This window comes from Zonotrichia albicollis, chromosome 2 (assembly GCF_047830755.1).
Source record: "Zonotrichia albicollis isolate bZonAlb1 chromosome 2, bZonAlb1.hap1, whole genome shotgun sequence".
In the NCBI taxonomy this organism is placed as follows: Eukaryota; Metazoa; Chordata; class Aves; order Passeriformes; family Passerellidae; genus Zonotrichia; species Zonotrichia albicollis.
The window spans coordinates 34,022,904-34,047,934 of NC_133820.1; the positions used below are offsets into that span (position 1 = coordinate 34,022,904).

At 38.0% G+C, this 25,031-nt stretch overlaps 1 protein-coding gene across 2 annotated transcripts in view; it reads left to right on the plus strand.

The window, feature by feature from the left end:
* Window positions 1-1,617: 1,617 nt before the first annotated feature.
* Window positions 1,618-25,031, plus strand: part of COL8A1 (collagen type VIII alpha 1 chain) — an 89,045-nt gene continuing 65,631 nt past the window's right edge. Inside the window, exons 1-2 of one of the 2 annotated variants that reach the window (XM_014272033.3) lie at window positions 1,631-1,769; window positions 18,298-18,424. The gene's annotated coding sequence lies outside the window, so the exon portion shown is untranslated. Of the gene's footprint in view, window positions 1,770-18,297; window positions 18,425-25,031 lie in introns of both variants that reach the window. The other variant, XM_014272034.3, reaches the window with a different exon arrangement.

A 25,031-nucleotide genomic window follows, 5' to 3' on the forward strand; every position in this document is an offset into this window, starting at 1 on the left:
TTCCACTTTATGTGTATCACTTAGTCACTTGAACCACTACCAAGTGCCATAACTGAACTAACTACATAAACTTATTGCAGTAAATTGTACCCTTTCTTTCCCTATTCCCATGTTATAATTAGTTTGTGTAGCCTTCCTCAAAGCACACTGTAACCTCCTCACAGCAGAAACTTAATTTCTTCTTGAGAACTGTAAAAATACTTCAAATGCTGCAGAAATAACAAAATAACATAAATTCTTTTCCTAATTAGTTGCAATAATGTATAAAATGCCCTAGCTAACAGCAAATCAATACCGGTCAGAAATATTTGCAATTAAACCAGTCCTTTTCAGTTTGACAATTCCAAATCTCAGAGGCTACATCACCAGGGTTATGCAATTTCTTTTGCCACATAACACTGTCATCTAAGTTTATGGGTGCTTGATTCTTAAGCCTTTTTGTAAAAAGACAAGACTAAATAAAGTTGTATGCAACTCACTATATTCTGATCAATTCACTCAGTACTGCTTTAAAAAGAAAAATCTTACAACTCCTTAACCAGTGATCAGTTTGGCCCTTTTGCAGAAGAAGTAACAGATATCATATCTCCACAAGCTCTGCTACAAACTTATCTCAACTCTATAACTAAGATACTAATTCATTTTTCTGCCTTCTCTTTGTCAGATTTTAAGTCAGGATAGACCTCTAGACATTCCCTTAATTGCACACTACTGTTCTCCCCTTGCTGTTCTATCTTTCCAGCTTTCTCAACCTATTACATGTTCCAATATGACACAGATTTTACTTGTGTATTATGGAAAATAATACAGACCCAGATGCCTCATGCAGGAAGATACATAAATAGAGAATTAGTGGTTTTTAGATGGGTACAACTGTTTCACCTGCAGGAGCCAGTGTCTGCAATCTGTGCCATCCACTCTTCTGAGTGGAAAGCAATGAATGAGTTAAAATGAACAATGAATGATTTTACACAGAAACCACCAGGAATGCATATTCCTACTGGTTTGTCTTTTTGGCTACATTTGCCTTTTGAGAATATCAGTTGGTAAAACTGTTTAGAACTCAGACACAGTGAACAATATACTGCTCTAAACTGAACTGCTACAAATTCAGTGTGTAGATGGAATGCGTTACAGCTGCCTCAAGAAAAAGCTGTGCAGCTCAGCAAAACAGAAACTTAGGAGGGTTCCGGAGCTGAGATCTAGCAGATGTTTGGAATATAAAGGAAGTTCAATCCTTGAGAAAACAGACAACTTCAAAGATCAAGGGGCTGATTCTTCATAGCTATCCCTCTTCAGAAAGGGAAACACTGACCTTTCTGATAAAGATTTTGTATTAGTATCTCACTGCCTCAAAAATCCTTCCAACAGATTGAGACCTAGTAGTATTGTAACTGCAACTGGAATAATAGAGATTTAAATTTAGAAAAATAAATACAGTAGAAAATCTTCAGTTAACTACAGATTTACCGAAAAACAAACAAAAAACCAAACCAAACCAAAAAAACTCCAGCAAATAAATCCAACATTATTTTTCATGTATATGCCATCCAGCTTTTTTTTCCTCCCTCTCTCTGTTCCCAAACTCTGCAATGCCTCCTGAAGGCTGTCTGCCTGCTATCTTCACTGCCCACCTACCGTGGGGAGCAGCTCCTCCCACCTGCACATAAAAGCCAAGTGCATACTACCAGCAGCAGATCAGAGCACTTTCTCAGTCCTCTACTGTTTTCAGCCAGTGATCTTCTCTCCTTGGATCTTGTGTACTCAAGGTAAGATTACTGCTACTTCAGGTTTCTGTTCTACCCAGCTATTGTGAGGAAGTCTTAATGTGAACTCGAGCACGGCCTTGCTGGGTGGTGCTGGCTTCCCCTCCCCCCCCCGCCTTTTTTTTTTTTTCAAATGTAGTGTCATCTGACATTTAAGTTAGTAACAGTCTGTTGTTTTAGCAGAGAAATAAAAACAGATCTTGCTGGGAAACACTGTGGCTGGGAAAAGGGCTTCTCTTCTTTTCTGATGGATTTTGAAGAGATTAGTATACCCAGACCAATTATAGCGATTTATTATCCCTCTTAATACTCTTTTGCAGTCCAGTCAAGTTATGGGGAAAAAAATCACTGTAAAGCTTCCTTAAATTCTGTTTGAGGAAAAAAAAGTTGTTAGTGGTAATTTAAGGAAGGAACTGGGCTTTATTGCTAATATCATTGACTAGACAGATTGAGACAATTTTGGGACTGAAGTGCATCTTCACAGGTTTCATTGCCTTTGGAAAAGGTGTGATGGAACTTAAGCCCTCACAGAAGCACAGTAATAAGACTAATGGAATTCATTATCTTGTACCAAATATACTTACAGTAGATATTTTACAAGCAAAGTCATGTTTCTTGGAACAAGAGACCTTGTGTCTCTATGAAACTTTTAGATAAGCTTGTTTATATTTTTCTGCAGTTCTCCTACACAGGCATTTCTAGCATTAGAGGAAGGAATAGTTAAGTGCCTTAAAGACAGTTACTAAACAGTTAAAACATTTAAAAGTGGTTTCAAAACTATATTTGCATTCCCATCCATGCATCTGTCCATCCTCACAGAGATTAATCTATTAGTGACAAGTAGCAGTTTTTTACTTTGTGTGAGTCAGTGTACTTTTAGCACACACAGTCACCTGTTTAAAGAAATTCCATGAGAGAAATCCTAATCCTACAATGCCTCTCCCCAGTGCTCAAGAGAGAAGGGAAAGCATGAGCTGCCAGAACCAGCAGTTAATGCTATCTGTAAATGCAAAATACAGTCTTCAGTTAAATAGTGGTATTTTCTTCTTAATGTCTAATTCTCTTTCTAAACTCAGTCCTTTTTGGTCTTTCACAAATAGAAAGTTTTCTCTAGAAAAGAATTATGTCCATATATAACTGTATTCACGTTAGCTGCAATACTTTAAGTTACAGTACTGTATAACAGCAGAACTCTGCTCCAAGTAGCCTTTTCTGCATACTTTATCTAAGATTTTTTTCTGATTTTATATGTTATCTATTCTAACTAGTGGGGAAAGAAAAACACTGCCTTCAGCTATTTGCCTGCAAGATTACATAAGTATCTTTTAAAAAACCCAAACAACAAAAATCCAAAACCCAAATAAATTGAACTATTCAGAAAACAAAGTACAGTGTTTTCTACAGCAAACTTACAGTAAAACTGTTTTTGCATCCAGGTAATTAATATAAATTGCCCATAGAAGACAGGAAGACAGCCCAGTGGTTTTCCTCATAACTAACATTAACTCTGAGCTACAAAATTTTATTTCTTAGTTAACATGTGATTTTTACAGCAAACCTCCCCTTTCTAAAAACATCCCTGTTGCAAAACACAGATATGTGATCTTAAGTTTAATACATACAGAATTTAGGTCTACAGTGAGGCAGTACAGCCTGATTTCTTCACACAGAGTTTTACTCCATCAGATAAATCAAAATTTTTAATAAAGCAAATTTCATGGGAAAAAAAATGCATTTGCCACAGGAAATGTGTACGTAGCAAAATACCTTTTATTAAAGCCTGCTGGGAAATGCAATGTTTTGGCATTTGAAAAATGGATTGCAGGACATGTTAAGAAAACTTTATTCAAAGGCATGCATCTAATTTAGATCAGAATCTCCTCTGAGCAGTTTCTCTCAGGCTGAGTAGACAGTTCAGCTTAGCATCATTTTGCAGCAAGGGATGAAGGGAAACTTTGCACAGCAGATCTCCCAAGAGAACTCAGATGTCTAGGAATGCATTTATTGACCTCTGTGCTCATCTGAAACACCTTTTTACAAGATCAAAGCACGCTGATATTAAAATAAAAGTACTGTTTAAAGTAATGCTACAACCTGAATTAAGGAAAAAAAAAGGAAATCATTGGGAGAGCAAGGAATTCAGATTTTTTGAATAATGATCATAACATTTAAAAATAATAAAGGTAAAGAGACTATATTAATTTTTTCAGCCAAAGACCAGTTAAGTGTTAAGCAGGGATGCTAAGTCACTTCTATTGGCAGTTATGCTTAGTTTTTGAGGTGTTCATTTAGGGCAGTAATATCTACTTAATCCGCTAGTGTAACTCTCAGTGCTGTTTAAAGTGCTAGACTAGATACATAGAAACAGAGGATAAACATATCTCTCTCTGCTTATCTATGCGTACTTCTGCCACTGCTCGGGAGAAATTCTTACCTTCAGGAATTTATTTTCACACCTCTCTTTAGGGAGAGGTTATGTTTTCCTCTGGCCCTACTGTCACTAAATATATAAATTATTTTACTCAAGGTCACACTGAAAATTCATGGAAGAATGTCAGATTTAGCTCCTCTGATTTCCAGGACAGCACTAATCCCACACTTCATTTTGTATTCCACCCTATAAAGTCCACCCCTTTGTAGCTTCTCTGTCTTTGCGTGACTCCTTAGGGCTGAACATCAGGGAGAGTTCCAGTGACAAATTTTGAGAGAGGTAATTTACTCCTAACACTTTCAAAATTCCTGTGAAACCCTTTACAAACCCCTTTGTAGGATTTACGAATAAATCATTCTTGAAGGGTGTAAATAAACAAATAAATAAGCAAATGCTCATCTCTTTCTTACACTCTGTGGTTAAAGGAGACCAGCCTAGTCTTGGCAGGCTGAGGAAGCAGAGATCCACTGCCATGGACAGAGAAATCCTAGACGACATCTGACTATAGAAATCAGCCTTGGTAACTCAGCAGCAGTAAAGAGCTCAAAGAGAAGCTCAGAGGGCTTAAGCAAAATTATTGAAAGGATCTTGTAGGGGACATTAAGATTAATCTTCCTTTCTCTTTCTCTTCTATAAACACATGGGATATCATTTCATACCCATTCAAACAAACAAGCAAGCAAACAGACAAGAACCAAAGCCCAAATGACCAGCTTTGTCCTATCCCTCAAGTTTTCAGCCCTTAAGTTAATTTATTAGGGTACAGATTCATAATTGCTCCTATGGCCTTGCAAATACTGAATTTCAAATAAACCTCAAAGCCAACAAAACAAAACCAAAACTAAATAAACAGAAAAACACACCTCACCCAACAAATTCCAGTGCTCAATTTCCAGAGTTATCACCCTAGCAATAGAGGTCTTCTCTCTTACTCTTTTAGCTTAAAAATTACTGCTAAGCGTGCATTGTTTGTAGAGAAAGTTGTGAATATGTGACAGGTAACTGGAGGACTAGAAAAGGAACCATTAATAGTCATCTCACTATCTGCCACAGAAGGCAATTTTTATATATCTGTGAGCATATCTGCATGGCAGAATTTTCTGCCCCCTTATTCTGTATCTTGCTATGTATCTCAGGGGAGGTAAGATTAAGTTTTATCTGTGGATCTTAAATACATACCTATACTTTCCCTTACTTCTTTTGCCTTCCAGTTATTGTAGGCTGTATGTTCTTTCTTTCTACAGGGAGATAATTTTTAATTTACACTAATGTCATATTCCTAAAAGAGGAATGTTTTAGTGGAGGTAATGTAGTGAGGAACAAGACAATTAAAAACCATTAGAGGTGGTGTGTTCAGCCTGTTAAAAAAAAAGCAAACATCTGTACTTAACTGTACAAATTATCTTTATTTTTGCCAGTTACACTTTCTAGAGTTTTGTGTAAGTGTTGTTGCCTTTTTTGTGGCTTTCCCTCTGCAAACAGAAATCAGTTGTGGATATACATATATATATATATATATATATATATATATATATATGTTCAGAAAGATTATGATGACTCCTGGTTCTGAAGCCTCTTTGTGGGTCTTGAGCAATAAGTATGTGTATTCCCTGTAGTCACCAGCAAACAATAATGCTTGCTCTTCCTGCACTCCTGAGATGTTGGATGTGTTTCTGTAATTGTCTTGATGTGTAATGAATTTAATGTCTCATAATTGCACTGTAGGGAGTTAATACCACTATGAAGCCTTGGGACATGTTTAGGTGATCAAAATTTCATGCAAGTCCATATTGTATAGCAAAATCAAGATAAATGTAAATTTGTCGCTTATGAATGGCAGATGAAACTGTATAGGGGTGACATGACATGGACCCTTTTCAGAATGTAGTGAGAATCAGTGGCCTCCCTTGGTTATAAAAAACACATAAAGCAGCCCTATGAGAGTGTTTATCACTTCCCTCTGCTGGCTACAAAGCCCAGACCAGATGAGCAGCTGTGTTTGCAGAGGCGAAGGTCTGAAGTTCTATTCTCAGTGCTGTGAGCCAGTGGTAAGCTGATGACTGTGGTGTCTGTGCACATCTGTGGACATCATTCTTTATTGGGATCTCATCAACAACCACACTGAGTTCAACATGAGGGCACTCAAAAATAATGTGGACTGCCTGGTAGGTAAGAAATTTTCCACTTTGGATGTGGAAGCATGACTGCAGCTATGCCATTCATAATTCTACATAACCAGGGCATCCTTCTGTTCTGCATCTTATGCACACCTTGCTTTTTCCACCTCTTCAAGACAAATGCATGTCTGTGCTCATTACACTCATTTTAGAGACATCTGGGCAGTTAGCACAAATATTCTTGGCAATCCTGAAGTGTAACACTCCAAAGTGACAGCTTCTGAGAACTCTCACATTTGCAAGTAAGAAGTAAATGGTACCAAAAAGAGCACTCTAAGCGTAAAAAAAAAAAAAACAAAAAAAAAAACCAAACCAACAAAGCAAAACTAACAAAAACTGCACCACAAAACAAAATAGAAAAAGAACCTAACTACTTCCTTTCCATTCTTCCATTCCTGGGTACACAACTGGAGAAACAGGTCATAAAATTTATGCAGTCACTTTGAAATACAGCTGAGATGAAAAAAAAAAAAAGTACTGCAAACTTAAGAAAAGGTTTTTGTTTTAAAAAAATATCCACAGCACTAAAACTAACAAACTCCTGGATCAGCTATGCCAGTTTACTTCAGCTCCTAGGAATCTATCATGGCAATATAAACCCTATCCCATTAAAGGAAGAATGAGGCAGAATTAACAGCTTGACATAGTAGATATCAAAGGTATATTAAAAGCCAGAACTTTGAAACATCTGCAGCATGTTTCCTGCTAACTTAAAAAGCAACCACTCTTTCCAGACCAACATACTTCTGCATTCTTCACTCTGAAAGTGAGAGGCTGACAGTAGCACACTGTGGATTTGCATAAGCGAACTCCAACCAAAGCATTTGACCATTTTTGCAACAGAAAATTATGGAGAGTAAAACAAGTTTCTAAGAAAACCCACTCTTATTATATGAAGCAACAACACATGTATGTAATACATAATTTCTGGGATGGAAATGCTTACTTTGCCTCTCACTCAACATAGTTTTTTCAAAGGGACAGAATGGAAGGTGGCACAGCCCCAGGGACACACAAACAAAAGATAATCAATTTACCACTAAAGGAATCTAGCAGTCAAGTCTGCTTATGCTAGCACATAACTCACCTCTGTTCTGCCCTTCCATTCTTCCCAGCACACATGGAGTTGCAGTCAATGCACAGTATCAGAACAAGAGTCTTTATGTAGCTTGGAGATCTGAAATTTTCTTTCAGCTTGCCTTAAAGAATACCAACAACAACAACAGGGTTCTGATATTTCCTAGTATTCCTTTTTAAATGAAGTAAGTGATCTTAGTTGAACTCTCAGTTGATGGATATTAATGTAAAATACTCAACTGGGACACTTGTTGGCAGATTTCCGCAGAAAGCCAAGATGTAGTTGCTTTAGGTCAAAGCTGAGCAATAAAAGCAGGTGTGTGAGGACAGTTTGTGTTGCCAGCATTAATAGGTCTGCTTACGAGCAGCTGTTATTGAGCGAACCCATCTCTGTGGCAAAAGAGTGGGATGACTTGTCAGTAGAGGTGAAAAACCAGTCGAGCTGGGTGATAGCTGGTTGCCTGTGAAGCTAATCTAATTCTAGTTCACTCTCAGTTCTTCTCCAAGGAAAACCTACAAACCCTCATGAAGCGAATTAAGGACTATTCAAAGGGGGTACAGCTCCTTTAAAAAAATGCAATCTCTATGAGCAGATAAATACTGATTTCCCAATTAGATTGTGGGCCCTCAAGCAGCCAGCAAGAAAGAGTGTGTTAAAGCTATACACTACAAAAATATAAGAACTTTATGACTCCCTCCCCATTAACAGGCTAACCTGTTTCAAATAGGAGAATTAATGCTACAATGAGTAACCAGGGTCCTCCCTCTACGACGTAACCTGCACTATAGGTGAAAAGCAAATAAGCGAAGAGGAGTTAAGGAAGTATATCTCATAAGCACTAGCATTCGCACAAAACATATGTTAGAAAATTAAGGGGAAAAAAAGACAACATTCAGTACTTATTTCCTTTCAGTCAGTGGCTTGAATTGAATTTACCATAGTAGCATGTCACATTGTTTGCTGCAGAAAAGTGCAATGCTTAGGCCTTTAGGAGTAAGTCTCTTGTGCTTTACTGATTCCAAAAATGTCAGTGCTTGTCAAAGTATTTTTGAAATAAAACCAAAACCGTGTTAATAAAATGAACGTTCCAAGACAATGCTGGCCAAAACTGTATCTTAGATTTATTTTCAGTAATAAACTGCCTCTGTGGTTGCTGAGTTGATAGGGAAAAGGATTTAAAGAATCAAAGACAAGTTCTCAAGTTCTGGTTAACTCTGGGTAAAAACAAAAAACAACAACAACAACAAAAACCCACAAAACAAACAACAACAAAAAAACCAAAACAAACAAAAAAACCCCAAAAAAACCAAAAACACCCCGCCAAACAAAAAAACCCCACCACTGAAAACAGAACACAAGCCCTACAGTAAATGGACAGACTTTTGCTGAAGGTGGGCAGAGCTTAGCAAAATCTAGCTATACTTTCAAAAATAGCTGTAATCATTATTACGCTCTAGTTGAAGATACTGCAGGACTGCACCATTCACTGTAGGTACGCCTTGTGATAAGCTGTTGTAGGTTACTGACAACCCTCAATACTTTATTACGTAATCACAGGCTGAATGTTAGTTCAGAACAGCTACCATGCCTGTTTATTAATTCCCTAAGTGAATTAACAACTGGAAGGATTCTGTCCCATCTTATCCCAGCCTAATGGATGAATAGCTCAAAAATATGCTGCAGTGAAGGCTGAAGGTGTTCATGATGAGCTGAGTTCCTGCTGTGCACACAAGCTGCATTCAAAGCCAGGCAGTGAGAGCTCTGGGCTGTTCTGCTTTATGTTCCTGTTGGTGCAGATGCAGCAGCAGGTCCTGTCTTCCATGGAAGAAAGTGGTGTCATAGTTGGACATTCTGTGTCTGTTGGAGGACTTTTTGCTCTCTTCCAGTTCAGCCACCCTGTCTAAATTTAGGATGCCTGTGCAGTACAGTCCAAGCTGCTCCTGCAAGGGTTTGTTGGGTTTTTTTTAGTTTTTATGCTTAGGAACTCTGACAGACTGTTATTATCTTTTGGATATCTTAATACATCAGGAAACATGGATTACATTTCAGGATTGTTCCCTAAGCTTGCATTACTAGTCTCAGCTAAAAACATTGTTCATCCAGAAAACTGTATAACATTCAGTCATCATAGTTGATTAAAGAGTAATTTACCGGAGTTTTTTTTTTTTTTTTAATGCACTGGTAGAATTAGCAGATGGCTTTTAAATTGTAGTTTAAAGGAAATCCATTCATCTCAGGTATGTTTTGTAATGTCACCTTTATTTGGTTTGATTTTAGATTGCTCTTAAGCAACTAGCTACAAATACTCAATGTTTAAAATCCAAGCAGTGGTTAGTTCTGGCCTGTGATTCTTATGGAATATTTCTGTTCCAGCGTCAGGATGAGATAACTCTTTGATTCAAATTTCAAGCACAAAAACTGCCTTTCACTGAGTTCAGAATTCACTTACAATGAATATTTTATATTATTTTTCTAAATACACTATTTTCAACATCCCATCTCTCACTTCTATGCTAAACACTGTCAAGAGCTCAATACAAAATGACTGACAAGCAAAATAAAATTTATGATTGCTCAAACGTATTTTCTCTGCTACATGTGCTTTGAACTAACTTTTACTAGCTGCATATCTCCTGAAAACAAGTATTTCAACAATAAGTAAACAGAAGCCTATTATATTTTCACTGCTCCGCTTGTCAAGCACATTTCAAGAGCTGGGATTTTAGCTTGGACATTCACAAGATATGCACAGCCTTATCCTTCAAAACAATGACTGCAGCTGAGACTGAGAGCTGCTCCTGCAATTCCTCCCAAACCTGAAGGAGACTGAGGAACTAACATGGCACTTTCTGGGGGCATTCAGCATCAGAGACCTCAATCTCGGGCTGCAGCAACCCTTCCTTCCTGGCTTCTCCTTCTCTACCACCAGACATGATGAGGAGAAATATTTTTGCTCTCTCAGCTGCCCATTGAGAGAGTTGAGAGAGCTTCAGGAAAACATGAAATGTTGTACCTAATGCCCAAAAGCTATGAAGATAGCAGGAGTTTGTCTGCATTTGTGCATTCTGTGTTCACTGTGTCCACTGTCAGTGGGCATCCGTCTTCCCAAGCTTTGTTAATCTCTCACCAGGTCTAAGATGACAGAAGCATGTGAAGGCCTAAACCTTAACATCAAGGCCTAAACCTTAACAAGGCAATTCTACCAACAAGTAATTAGTTTTTCTACCCCCTGGCCATCTCTTAGAGCTTGCTTGTTAGCTAGTCTCTGTTTTGTGGATTAAATCTCCCTTCTTGTTGATTAGGCTTGAAAGTATACAAAGATTAAGCATTAAAGAAAATCCTTTCTTAAGAAAATTTTACATATTCCATATTTTCCAACAAGTGGATTGCATTTAGTGATGATTGAGTTTTAATGGTGTTGTAGTCTACTCTAAAACAAAACCAAACTGCAGGGTGCCCTGAGGGCTTCACCTTGCTCCATGGCCAATACCGGCCGGTGGCACGGTCTTGAGGAAAGCTGCCATGGCCTGGCGGGGGGGTGATAGTTTACTCTCACCAGATTGTAGAGACATCTCACCCTCCCCAGGCTGTGGTGAGGGCAGGGCCAGCCCAAGCATGGCCCTGGCTCAGGGCCCCTGTCAGTCAGGCTGGGCACCTTCTCCCTGAAGCACCTCTCAGCTCCTGCGGTGGTTGTGGTTCCCTCACGCTCAAATGTGAGCGCCATTTCTGCACAGGGGCAGACAGAAAACTCATTTACAACCTGCGCCTCCCATTCCCAAAGGAGAGGCAAGGGTTGAGGAGAGCAGAAGCTCCCCACAGCCCAGTCAGCTGAGGAGCATTTAGGGAAATACTCAATACATTTGAGGTTTCTTGGGTTTCGGAGTTACAGATCCCGGATTTTGCTGCTGTGTGCCAGCCCTCGGTGCCCCTTGGAGAAGGATCTGGGCAGCATTAGCTTGCACAGATGCCGATGGTGCTGGAAGGCCAAAAATGAAGGGAGCTGCGGGGGCCGGGGGGTCTCAACTCTCAGCTGGAAAGAAAATGTCACATCACGTGAGGGAAGCCTGCTCAGAGAGAGAAGGAAAGCTGCTCCAGCACACACTCCAGGAGGTTCAGGACCTTTCAGATTTCCACATCTGGAGGCAAAACTGAAACTGCTGTAAGTTAAAGGAAAAAAAAATAGGAGGAAAGTAAAATAAGGTCAATTTTAAAGTTAATGTTCCTGGATCTTAAAATCAAAAAACCCACCTGCAAAAGATACTACTGTATATGGTATCTAATGTAAGAATAGCCAGTCCTGTGGAGCTGAAATTCTGAACCCTCAGAACTCTCCCAAAAATACCAAACACTTGGGTGGGATGTGAGGAAAGAAATATCATGTGAGGAAAGAAAATTATAAAACTACTGTACTCAAGAAGCAGGGAGTTCAGAAGGCAAACAGCTGAATGGAACAGCCTCATCATTTCTTTACAATGTATTTTCCTGGCACTGCTTTGTTCTGCACAAAGGTTTTTAAGTCTGTGTTCTTTTGTTCTGTATGTTACCCCTGCTAGCATGGTTAAGTCCTGACTCATGATCAAGGGTTCGAGACAAACAAAAAGCAGTAGCTCCTGAACTTCAAGGCTTGTAAATTGTACACCGAAGAAAGCTGACCCTTGGACTCCTGCTCCAGTCACTTTAACACAGTCCTGTTTACACGGATGATTGGTATGTCTGGAAAGACACTATGCTACAAATGCTTCACCTCCCTTTTGTGGCTTCAGAAGCATCCAAGGACCTCACACACAGCAGGTTAATAAATTTGTCCTTACAGGCACGCTGACATCACTCTCATTTTAGAGGAAATTGAGGCACAGAGAAAGTTCCTGGTGTAGCATTTCAGGAGATTGTTCCTGGCCAGATTCTCAAGTGTCTTCCCATCATGGTGGGAGCTAGATGGAGAGTTTGATTTCCATCTGATCACCTCAGTAAGAACCAGATTTTCACAAGTGATCAGCACCCAGTAGCTCTCACAATGACACTTGCAGACAGATTTTCTAAGTTCCTTTGATCATCTGTCCATTGCCTCAGTGGAGGCAGAGAGCTTTTGAAAAATCTGATCTTGTTTGTGGGTGCTGGGCACTTCTCAAAATTTTTCCTTAAGTGACCTGGCCAAGCATGCAGACTAAAATCTGAGCAGAACCATTTTCCCTAATCCCTAGGCCAGTGATTGAACCACAAGTGTATTCTTCCATCTTCAGCAGAGAAAGAATAGACACTAGTTGGGGAGCAGCAGTCAAAATGCCAAACACCCACCAGTATCTGTGCCTGCCAAGAAAAATGCCCAGATACTTGTGGACAAACCAGACAGCCACATTTTGGTACTTTCCTGAGAAATAATTATTTCTAGTAGCAGTGCCAATCTGGCAACATGGTTTATGCTCTTTCCAGATGTACCTCTTTCTTTCTGGACTAAAACCTTTGTGAACATGCCCCCATAACAGGCACACTCTTCAGAAAAAACAGCAGCTATCCAAATACTGTCCTGTCTTCACTATTCTCAAAGAGCCAGGCACGCTTGGGCGAGACAACACTATTTTGTGTTACAATATTAAGAAGCAGTGATTGTGTCAGTGAAGATTCTTGTTTTCATTGAATATTTAATTCATTTTTGAACATAAGCAACCACTTAGATGCAGAGAAGGAAACACATGCTATTCTTGGCTTGACTTTATCTTTGTGGGAAGCAGCAGCCTCCTTAAAGCAGTCTCTGTACACTGTATGATTTAGCTACATTTATGATTGTCCTGAACCTCAAGCAAGGACCTGAGTACCTGAGAGTGTAAATGTGTGCAAAACCCCCAAGCCCCAGCATGGATCCTCTATTTTATGACCTGTGGGGTCCATTTGCAAATGACAGTTTTCAAAGCCATGAGCTAATGGCTAACTTATAACAACTTCTTCAAACTGACTATGTTCATTCAACTGCCAATTGAGATACTGCTCTCTGTGTCACTCAGCAGCAGCTTGTTGGACTATCACAGGACTCTGTGTCAGAATCCAGCTATCATTAAATGTTTTGTCTTTCCTCTGTCCCCAGCTTTCAGACCACCTCCCAAGTAAGTATTTGATCAGTCAGGCAGTATGAAGATAAGGCACACATCACTAGTGCTTTAAGGGAGTACAAATATCACATGGTAACATATTGAATGAAAATGTTTACAGAAAAATAGTTTTGTAAAACAGCTCAGACTAAGCTGTTGCTGATTGTTGAGCTCAAGCTTCAAGCTGTATAAGCCAAAAACCACAGCTGTATCTTTTCTAGCTGCAGCTAAAATCAGCAAAGTGTACTAGAAAAACCTTTTTGGGGGGGGGGGGGGAGGGAGATACTCTCCTAACAGAGGATTACATCTAGAAGTAAGTGTGAACATTTTTCTGCTTTGCTGGTTCTGTACCTGCAATAGCACACAACATAAGTGATGATTGTGGTTTGTACTTTGATTGTTGAATGGCTGCTTTCACTTGATTCTGACATCTGCTGCAGTAATTATTCTAAATCTTGTCAGAAGCTGGACTTCAGAGTACTGCCCCAGTCTAATAATATAGCCTTAGCTTTACAAACAGAAAAAGTGAGGCAGGAAAGGATGAGCTCATGAAGCATATTTATGCAGGCAGTTAATGGCACATGCTTTGATATATGTTGTGACCTAAAATTTTAGAGGGAATGTCACAGAGGAACTTGGTTTGTGATTAGTTGTATTGTGGGCCTTATGGTTTTGTTAGTAAATTCATCACTACACCTTTTCACTTCTTCCATCTTGTAAATTTTTCTTTATTTTAAATTCTCTTTTCCTGTCCAAGAGAAACCAAGGCATTTCAGTGAAAAATCTAGGGTCAACTGAGGGCCAGATCAAGAAGTCTCTCTTGGGTGTCACTGCCTGTAAACTCAAAGTCTAGCAACAGTTGAAAGAAAGGTCTTAGTTCAGAGAGCAGTGAGGTAATCAGGACACAGCCTGCTGGTAAAGGACTGTGAGATGTGATCTTGGAGCAGAGGTACCAGAACAGACTCATGAAAAAGGCTGGCAGGTTTGATGTGTCCAGCCTGATGTGCCTTTGGAGCAAGAGCAAACAGGAATTCCACTGGTGACAGGGAAGGATGCTGACAGTAAGCAAGGTTGATATGCAAAAGATAGACCTTCTGTGCAATTGGCTTACTCTGGAGTCCAGGTCTTGGGACAGTAGGGCTGTTCCAATTTGCTTTTCGAGCTATATATATCAGCACTGACTTTTTTTCCTGGTCTTAAATGTAATTTATGGCTTACATCTTTTGTATTAACAAGATTGCCCAGAGACTTAAAGGTAGGATAATCAAGTCCAGATAATCAGTCTCATTGTGAGATGCTGTTACTCTGGGAAGTCTGTGTTTCTGTCAAAATTTGTCAAGAAATGCACTCCAAGAATTGGGAAACATTTCCTTTTACTACAAATGCTTGAATTTCCACTAGGAAGCTGTTATTTTGAATTTACATATTCTGAGAAAATGTTTTGCTTATAAATTCCTTCTTATTCCTTCGGGAAACAATTGGAATTACTTATTAAATATTATCACTTAGAATTGGAATCTCACTGTCAGGAGAGAACAGTCAGTATTTCCCAAATCATTCTTCTCTCTGTGCCCATGCAAACAATCACTTGAAATCACTGCCTGATACAGGACTTTTAAGAACCCAAGTCCCCATTTTTAACCCAGACAAGAGAAATTTGTACTTCATGAAACTACAAAAGGCACCCTCCCTAAACTGAGTAGTGTTCCAGCCTTTACAGATTCACTCATGACAAAGCAAAACAGCCTCCTGACTGAATTTACACAGCTAAATAAATAACTTTTTAAGAGTTTAAATTTAATTGTGAAAGTAAAAAGATGAAATGTCCTGTAAATCATCTCTACAAAACCAGAAGTAGTTACATTATAAATAAACAGAGTTTGCTTGGTATTAGGAACATAGGAAATTCCATTCAAGAACAGACAAATGGCACATCTTGTCTGGTATCCTGCATCTGGCACAGGCCTATAACAGATGCTTAAAATACTTGGCTCCCTTGGTCCCACAGTCTCCCCTGTTCCACCTGCCACCAACATTATAAATCACAGTTTTCCTAACTTCTGGTGAAAGTCCTTGCCCTGCTCACTTGCATAACGTGGGAGGTGGAAGCAAGAGCCAAAGGAATATATTTGCCCTGTGTGATCCTTATTGCACTGTTTGGTACTGATTTTGCCCAAACTATGGTTCTGACTGGTCCATAACATGTAAGGCATTGCTGCCTGTGTTGCTCATGTAGCCAGACAAAGCTGCTTTTAGGTGAGCACTATGCCTGGCTCCAGGGAAAAGGGGCAGGGACCCCTTTTCATCCTTATTTGCACACAGGAGGCCAGCACAGCTACTACTGACCTGGTACTAATCAGCTGCCCTCTTTCTATCAAGGCACTGCCTCCTAATTGCCCTCTATTGCTCAATGACATTTATATCCTGGTGTTGCTTTCTTAGTAACTTTGAAATTTTAATGCATGATGACTAAAATTTAAATTAGTTTATTGTTTATCATGGAGAGTTCACTTTTGTCCTTATTCCAAAGTTTATCAAATATGGTTCATCTACCCAGTGGGCCACTTAATGCAGGTTCCCCTCTTCAGGTGACTTATGCTTCTAGCCATTATCTCCACTGTGACATGCCTGTATCCAACAAAACTGACTGTGACATTCTCCCTAACTAGAGATGTTACTTGCCACAGATGATCTCCGTCATAACCAGCATTAAATTCAATGGTACAGTTCATTAAAGTCTCTAAAACCGACAAATGAAAAATCAAAACATTCAAATTTAAAAAGTTAAAAGTTTTAATACCCTATATATTAATTGCATTAAAGCCTCTCTGTATTCCAATGTGAAATATAGTAGAATATTAAAAAGGTTAAAGAGAACTTATTACTATAGGTAAAGCAACCAGCCAGGAAAAAAAAAAATTACATTTGAAGGAAAAAAATTGTGCCCCTCGATTTGAGCATATTGTCTCTACAGTTGCTAAACAATGCTTTTAGAGACTGACCTAATAAATCTTTACGTATTTATTAATCAGGGAAAACTCAATCCTGATGGTGTGCAAGGGCTGTTGGATACAGTTTGATATCTCAGTTTTCTCCATGCTCAAGGATTTTCTGATTTTGGTTCCATCCTACTGAACAGAACATTCAGTGTCAAAGGTCTGAATCTAGAGCAGACCTTTGATCTAGCTACCCCAAATTTTGTACGAAGGACAAAATCCACAAGGGACAAGACTTGGCCACATCAATCTTCTTGAAAGAGTGGACATTTTAAAGCTGCTACAGTACCTAGGAGAAGTTTGCATCCTTTAACATATTCTAAACTGATATTACATTCAATGAGGTTCGGTATTAACAGGAGCTCTGGGACTTTATGTGCTTCTTTCCTGTTTCACAAGAGCAATGACTTTCAGAATATTCATCTTATTCCAGTCAGGAACAGTTATAGAGGTTTTTCAAGGCAGACAAATGAGTCAACCACTTGTTCCAAATAAATGAAAATGGTGTTCCAAGTTTCCTAGACAGCTTTAAAAACTACATACAGTGATTCAGCTGCTTAATCTATTATGTTCTACATCTCACATTTAAGAAAACACAAAATTGCTTGCATTTTATTCCAGATATAGGTTGTCCACAGCCACCTCATTTTGTCTCTGCCGTTAACATACATGCTGGCCCCCTTGCTCATGCCATTTCTAAAAACACAAGTAGCACTCTCCAGAGCAAAGAGAAACTGCTGAGGTTCCCAGACACCCACAGATATCCTAAATAATAGTGAAGCAAATGTCCTCATGTCTGTGATTGCATTGGCCCATTTGTTGAACAAAGGTGTTCATATTTTGCTCTGTGAGGAGAAATGTTGCAAACCTCAATTAATATATCCATTACAAAAAGGGCATGATTTACAGCTTTAACTGTGCAGTAAAACAGAACATCTGTGTGAATAAATAATTAAAGGGAGATATATGAAACTATAAAAATAAGTTCTTTACTGCAAACCTTGCCTTAACAAGAAACATAACTCCTTCCTCCCTCAAGAAATCTGAATACACTGACTCATGTCTGTTTAAGTGTCATGGTAAATTTGTTCTTTTATAACATGTAGTAGTTTAGCTTTGAACTTCTGAGTTTTGGAAAAGGCAGAGCGGAAAAATGTTTTCATAGGAGAGGAGTGCACATTCCAGAGCTGTCGACTGTTACTCATTTATGAGGCAGAGGAAAAACTACTTTGGTTTTAGCTTTGGTTGATGCAATTTGTTGTCTGGTATTTTGTGATAAACCAGAGCTTACACTGTACACTGAAGTACTTCAATTTTCTCTCTCATCTTTCCAGCTTTTGGTTGTTTAAAATTCTGACCAAGCTTGAAATTGACTGCTGTTGAGGAGAGAAAAACTAGTTGTGTACAACTACAAAGAATGATCCTTTGTAATATGCAAAGTTGTCCAGTGAGAAAATAACACTGTGAATTACAGAGTTGCACCAAAGCATAGGCGAGGAACGCAGATGATATAACACATAAAAACAGAACAAACCAAAATATGAGCTGTTCATGGTGCCTTTGTAACCTGAGCAACAGTTTTAAACACAATTTTCCCTGCCTGTTTCATGTTTATTTCATGTATTAATGTCTGATTATGTCAAAAATTTTAAAATAAGAAAATAAAATAAACTCTCGGTAGCTTGTTTATTCAAGTCAAAAATATCTTTTTGCTCTCCTGCCTTTTTGAAGGCTATTAACACATTCTTTCTTCCTTCTCTTTCTAGAAAAGACAATGCAGATTGTCAGAATCCTTCAAATTTGATACTCAGCACTGTTGTGATCTCTTTATTACTGGATGTGGAGTCTGGACATTAGAATTGATATAGTGAAGTACTGCTGTATTAAATTGAGGTAATTTTCTGACATAATTAATGAAAAAGTCTACAATGCTGAAACAATGCAATTAACACGCCTAAGTTCCATATCCTAAGAAAAGTTACTGCCATCAAAAAGGATCTGTCTTGTCAAAAATCTTCAGAGACAAGAGGTAGAAAGTACATGAGAATCCTGACCTCTAGGCAGAGATGAGAACTTCTCCATTCACAAAGCCAGAAGATGTCAGGGTATTCTGGGAGAGGGAGGCTTTGCTGACAAAATAATCTTCTTTTCAGATGCAAATTGAAATCAGTTTCTGCTCGTTGGGATAGGCATGCCTACAGTGGTTTACTTCATAAGTATGACTCACTCAGCAGGAAAGGTGCCTTTCTGAAAGCCCACCAGTCACTGGTCAGCAGTGTCATGTTTTCCCTGTTCAGCATCCCTCGATGCTGAACAGCAGTTCAGCATCACAGGGATGATGTAGGCACAGTGTGTTACAGGAACATGCAGCTGACGATGCAGACAGGATGGCACTCAACTGTAGAATTGTAGTAAAAAAATACAACCTAAGCAGGTGGCTCTGAGGTTTGCCCATAAGCATGCAGAGCTATAATTAACTTCAGAACCAAGCTAGGTTAGGATGATTTTCAGAAAGTATCTTTTCCTTTCCTGGCACACCAGTAACCAAGATACTGTCAATTTTAACATATTCCAAATTGAATCGATAAGGTTGGTATTAACAGGAGCTCTGTGACTTTCTGTACTAATACATAGGGTACTAATAATTCTGTACCCTAATAGCATTGCACAACATTCATAGTATATTAACATGAATCCTGAAGATTTAAATGGGTTGTCATAAAATCACCACTCCACACAAAAAGAAATAAAATGCAGAGCTGGGAGCACAGAAAGATCAGCTAGAGGATAGATATATCTAACAAAGCTGCAGGCTCCATGTTTGCTTTCAAAGTACTAGAATTCCATTACAAAACAGTAACCAACATGGAACATAGTTCTTTGAGGTCATTTAAAGCTTGTCTGTTAAACAAATGATACTCCAGTTTTATTTTTTTTCCAAGGCTTCATATTTCTTATATATTTTCAGCAATTTTTGTCCTATCCGTCTCCTAAACCGGCACATTGGACTGCTGAGAAATTCTTTGCTTAAAGCCAGAACTCTGATTTCAATACGTTTCTGTTACTAATATTCCTTAAGTTACATTTCAGCTTCCAGTCAAGGTTTGCTGCACCAGTTTCTCTTTTGATGCGAGTCCACTGTACAGTACCTTGGATTTCAGCTAGAATGCACACCATGTCATATGAGCAGTAAAAAAACAATATAGCTCAACTTCCCCAAAGTAGGTTGAATCAAGAGTTTTTAGGATAATCAAAACCATATTTTTACCAGCAAGCAGAGCCAGTAAGTCATTGAAGCTATACAAGTATATTCATGTCCACATTGCACTTCATTAGAATAAGAATCTCACACCCAGGAACACAAAAATTCAGAATATTGAATAATTGTGGAACCAAAAAAATTGGAATACAGTGGTCTTTGCATGAGAAGTGCATCATAAAACGGATTCCAGTAAAACAAGGTGATTCTTCAGACTTTGTATAAACTTTTATATGCCTTTCTTAGCAGACACTGGAAAACTTGAAGGACTTTTGTACAGAGCAGTATTACTTACAGAAGAATTTATTACTTCTTTTCTTTAGATGAAACTCACTTACATATTAATTGATATACAAATACTTGCAAGTATGGAAGTGCATGTATGTTTCCAGCAAAGCCTGTCACTGAATATTTAAGACCACCTGATAGTCTGTGGTAATGTCAATAGATAGGTGCCAGTCAATTTGATGTTTTATGTCTACAGGTTATTCTACACATGGGAATACCTCTGTGTAAATGCAGCAGTATGTTTCTTATAGATGTTTATATGCAAATCTTTACAGTACTTGTGTCTAGACCAAATCTAAATTGACTGCTGTCACTGAGAGTAGAATCTGTCTTTGCACAGTTTCTTTCATGTTTATTTTTTATTTTAAATACTGGCTTTCTTTTCACTGCTAACTGCAAAGGCTGATTTATCAATATAAGTGGAAGTTACCCGAGTAGCAGCCAACACAGAACAGAGTCAATAGCAGCAATTAATGAAATTAAATTTAAATTATTTAGTCAAAACTAAACACTTTCCTTATCTCAGAAAGGTAGCACTGCCAAATTCAGCCAACTGGTGACTACCTGAAAAAGGGAATAATTTGATCACCTATGCCTGAAATCACATATTTTTAAGTTGTTCTAGCCACAGTGTAGGCATAGCTTAACTGAATGATTTCACCATGCAGAGTTATTTCCCATGTTCCTTTGTTAGTCCAGTGATGTAAAAAAATTCAGGAACTGGAAAGTCATATGATCCATAGAAAAGAGAATATTGTGGTTTCTAAGAAAAATATTTATTACCGAGTAAGCTTTTTTGATTTATTAAATGATAGCTTCCCATCATAGTGGTTTTTGATATGGTGCTTGAAACCACAATGAATGTAAAAAGCCAGCACCTTATTTGTTTAAAGGCACTCACTTGTGTTTTTTCTTAATATCAGACCACGACAATGCCAGGTTCATAGAAGCTTGTCCAGGAATACGTTTTGAAAAATTATTTTTTTCCTAGAGTGTCCATTAAGCCAGGGCAAGCACTGTGTCCCAGTGCTAGTCTTCTGACATTAGATTTATAGGATGTTATAATTAACAGCAGGTGATGGGCAGTACTACATGCGCAGCAAGCAAAGTGAAAAGATTGGCAGCTAATAGCTGCTTGTGAATCATCAAAGTTTTTCCTTGGATAAACTCAGTACCTGATAGGTCTTCTGGCAGTGGTTTTGGGTTGGGTTCTTTTTGTTTGGTTTGGTTTGTTTACTTAGCTTGTTCTTTTATTCCACCACCACCCTTGATCCTTTTTCATATTAAAGATTAGGGACCATCTGTTTGTTTTTACAGTTGTGTAGCTTTTCCACTTCTGCATTTACTATCTATAAAGAGACAAATTATGCTTCCCTACTCACAGAGGACTTAGAGGATTACAGACAAGTCTACACAAAATTTTGAAATTATGCAGGTTTTTAAGAGACACTTATGTCTCTATAATTCCAGCTCTTTCAAACTTGTGTTCTGTACAAATAATAGGAAAAAAAGGTTCAAAACACATACACCCTCCACTGCAATGTTAAGCAAAGCTGTGCTTCAGCTTAGGGCTAAAAAGGAGGAGGAAAGACCCTGAAACACATGAATTGGCAAAACAAAAATATGTCCCAAATGAATTTTCCTTTGCATTGCTAAACAAATACCATTTTTCTTCTTCAGCTGTGGGAATATAAACAAGGCAAGGTATGTCAGGAAAGGCAGTGACTTTGTTTAACCAAGTGAAGGACACACATCCCAAATCTACCAACAGATCTAAACTGCTATGAATAATTCTCAGTGTACTAAGCTGATGTGTCCATGATATTCTTGAGCTAATTATATGTTGTAACATATTGATTACATAACACACAAGTATTTTATTGTAATTAAAAAACCACATCTGTTTTGGATAACCTACTCTATATTCTTATGGACACTAGTAAATACTTTAAATGCACTAACTGGTAGAAAGATATAAAAAATAAATACTTAAAAAGAAAAAAATACTTAAAAGAAGAAATATTTAACAAGAAAAAAAGGTCAGTATTCATGCTGTAGAAAGGATTGGAGATTTTTCATAGATATTGTGCTAATGTTAATAGTCCATGATTTCCTCTACAAATAACTCATACATTAAAGTAATTTCTGCTGAAGTTCTTTTAGTGTGTTTCTCCCCTCTTTTCATCCTCCTCACCTCAAAACACACTTGAATCAGTAACTTTAAAGTTCTTAGCACTATTATATTACTTTAGAGAGCAATTGCTATTATTCTAGATTTACATTACCAGGTTGCCAACAGGACCACATGGTGCAGTGGTGAATTTGTCCTACTTGCTACAGAGTTTGCACTTCATTAAAATCCAGACAGCAGTGCTTATCTATAGCTGAGACAAAACATGGCCCAGGGGAACACTTGTTGCTCTGGGTACTTAATCAGAGGTGATGGGAAATTTTTCTTAGTGTTCCTGATAATCTCTAGGGCATCATCCAACTGTGAAATTTTGGTGTTACTGAAGCGGAAAGCAAGTTGCATCAGTAACTAGAACAGGCCAAGACATTTCTCACAAAGCACTTCACGTCCTGGTGTCATCTGGCAAAGTTTCTTTCTCAGTACAGTCTTTTTTCAGAGCTGGAGCAGCAGTTCATTCCTGTTGAATATTTCACATGCATACATTAAAAGTCCCTTCTTTTGGCAATCATAAGCATATTTTAAGAAAGGTTCTGCACATTCTTTAGAGTAAATATCTTTTTAAAGGGCTTGAATCTACACTCAAAAAAAGTCTCTCAGCTCAGTAGACTTGCAATCATGTCCTCAACAAGAAGCTCTTGATTTCACATGGGCAGGGAGAAAATACATAAGACTGTCAAAATGCTTGAAGATTCAAGCACATAGCTTGACACAGCTGGAAAATTTCCCCTTTATGGAGTGAGGCTCAAAGATAATTTTTTAATTAGAAAAAGAAGAATCATTCCCTCCATCAGATGCTTAAACTTAAGGTTGTGTTAGTGAAAAAATAAAACCTTTAAAAAATTTCACCCAAACAAATAGCATCTTCTTGTTGTGGTTGCTAGGCATAGGTTTTCAAATTCATTTATGTGGAGACCAAACAGAAGTGTGTTGTTCTTACTGAAGTGCTTCAGGATAGCTAAACTTCTAGTGCATAAAAGAAGAAGGAAGTTTAAAAAGACTGAAAACATTTTCAATTCAAAAGAAGAATCTTCCCCAACCCAAAGGACTATTCAAACATCAGTCGGGTCTCTTAGAAAAAGCTCAGTTATTTCAACAATGTTGGACAGAGCTGAAACTGACTCGGCAATTTTATTTCCATTTAGCTCTTCCAGGTACTTTATTATTACCGATTGTAAATGATGAATTAACATTTATTTCACATTTTTAGGAACTATTCATTAGTTTAGCCCTTCTTATCCTATACCTAAAGATTTTTTTTCCAGCTATATTTAAAACAACATTATTTCAAGAGTTATAATACACACAAAATAATTGAATCATGAACAGTTATGGTATATAGGAGAGAAGTTTACAGGCTAAATTTAAATTGACCAATATTTAGGTGTTCTTGCAGCATAGAGAACTGCTGAACAGATACTAATGGACAGGTTTATTGAAGCGCACAGAGAGAGCTAGCTGCAAGCTTCCTATTTCTTTTTTAGGCTGAACCTTGGCTCACAGTAATTTTTTTTCTGATGAAGAAGATACTGTGTTACTGCTGGATGCTCTTGTTTTGAGTGTGTTTTACAAATTTCACTGTGACAGGAGCTAAATGAAAGCTCATTTTCTCAAATTACTAAATAGTATCATGAATTCTAGCTAATTCTGGACATTTCAAAAAAGTTTCTCATTGTGATGATTAATACAAGCTCTCCATAATAAATTCACAAAGGGATTAACAATTTTATCAATTTAGCAAAAGTAACTGGATCTTAGCATTAATTGCCGCCTTGAAAGTCTATCCTAAACAAATCATAATGCCTCAGATCCAAAAGAGAATCAGTTCTCTTCTTAACAGGTAGATACTTAGTTGGATGTAGCTTCTTGATACCATTTCTTCTAAATGAAAGTTCATGCTGGTATTGTGCTTTTAGAATGAGCTACCTGTCACTGATTGAGTAAATTATGAAACAACATTTCTGGGGTCAGGGTACCATGCATGCCAAGGTCTGCCTTTCAAGTGCAGGACCTGGATGCAAAATCTGTATGCACACTCATGAGGCACATAACTTTCCCTGAATACTTCAATGATCAGCAGCAAGGTCACCCACTGCTTATGTAAGTCTGAGTACAAATTTTTTGTGTCTCAGTTTCTTTGTGTGAAAATATGCTGGTGATACATTCCTTAATATACTAGTTAGGATGATTAATTGGTTAGTGTTTGTGAAGTAACAGCATGTTGAAACCTGCTTAGCTCCCCTCCTTGAACTCAAGGATAGAGTTATATGAATTCTCTCTTAAAGAACTTACAGTCTTGCTGTTTGAGACATCCATGTTGCTTAGATAAGCAATAAGATAAGGCTCAGCTTAACCTGCTGAACCTGAGATCTCATTCAGCTATCTCGGTCTGTGAACAGCTGGAGTTAATTCTATCCCTGGTATGAAATGTATACATTGCTTTAAGTATCTCCCTGATGCTTTGTTTAATGTTTATGCAAGTTTACACATGCTTATATATAGAATTTTCTTAATGGAGAGCTAAAATCAAAAGTCGCATAGAAACAATACAAAGTGCACCAAATTTGGACTACAGAAATAAGGGAAAAGATGCACAAATAAATTACCTACCTTGTAGGTGAACAGCACAACAAAACTCATAAAATTTCCAATTCAGCAAAAATATCCTTTCTATTTCTGTTCCCTTAATAAATGAATGAATACTACCAAGCCTGCTGGAGACAAATAGGGTGGTATGTGCTTGTCATGCTAACTAACATCCATAT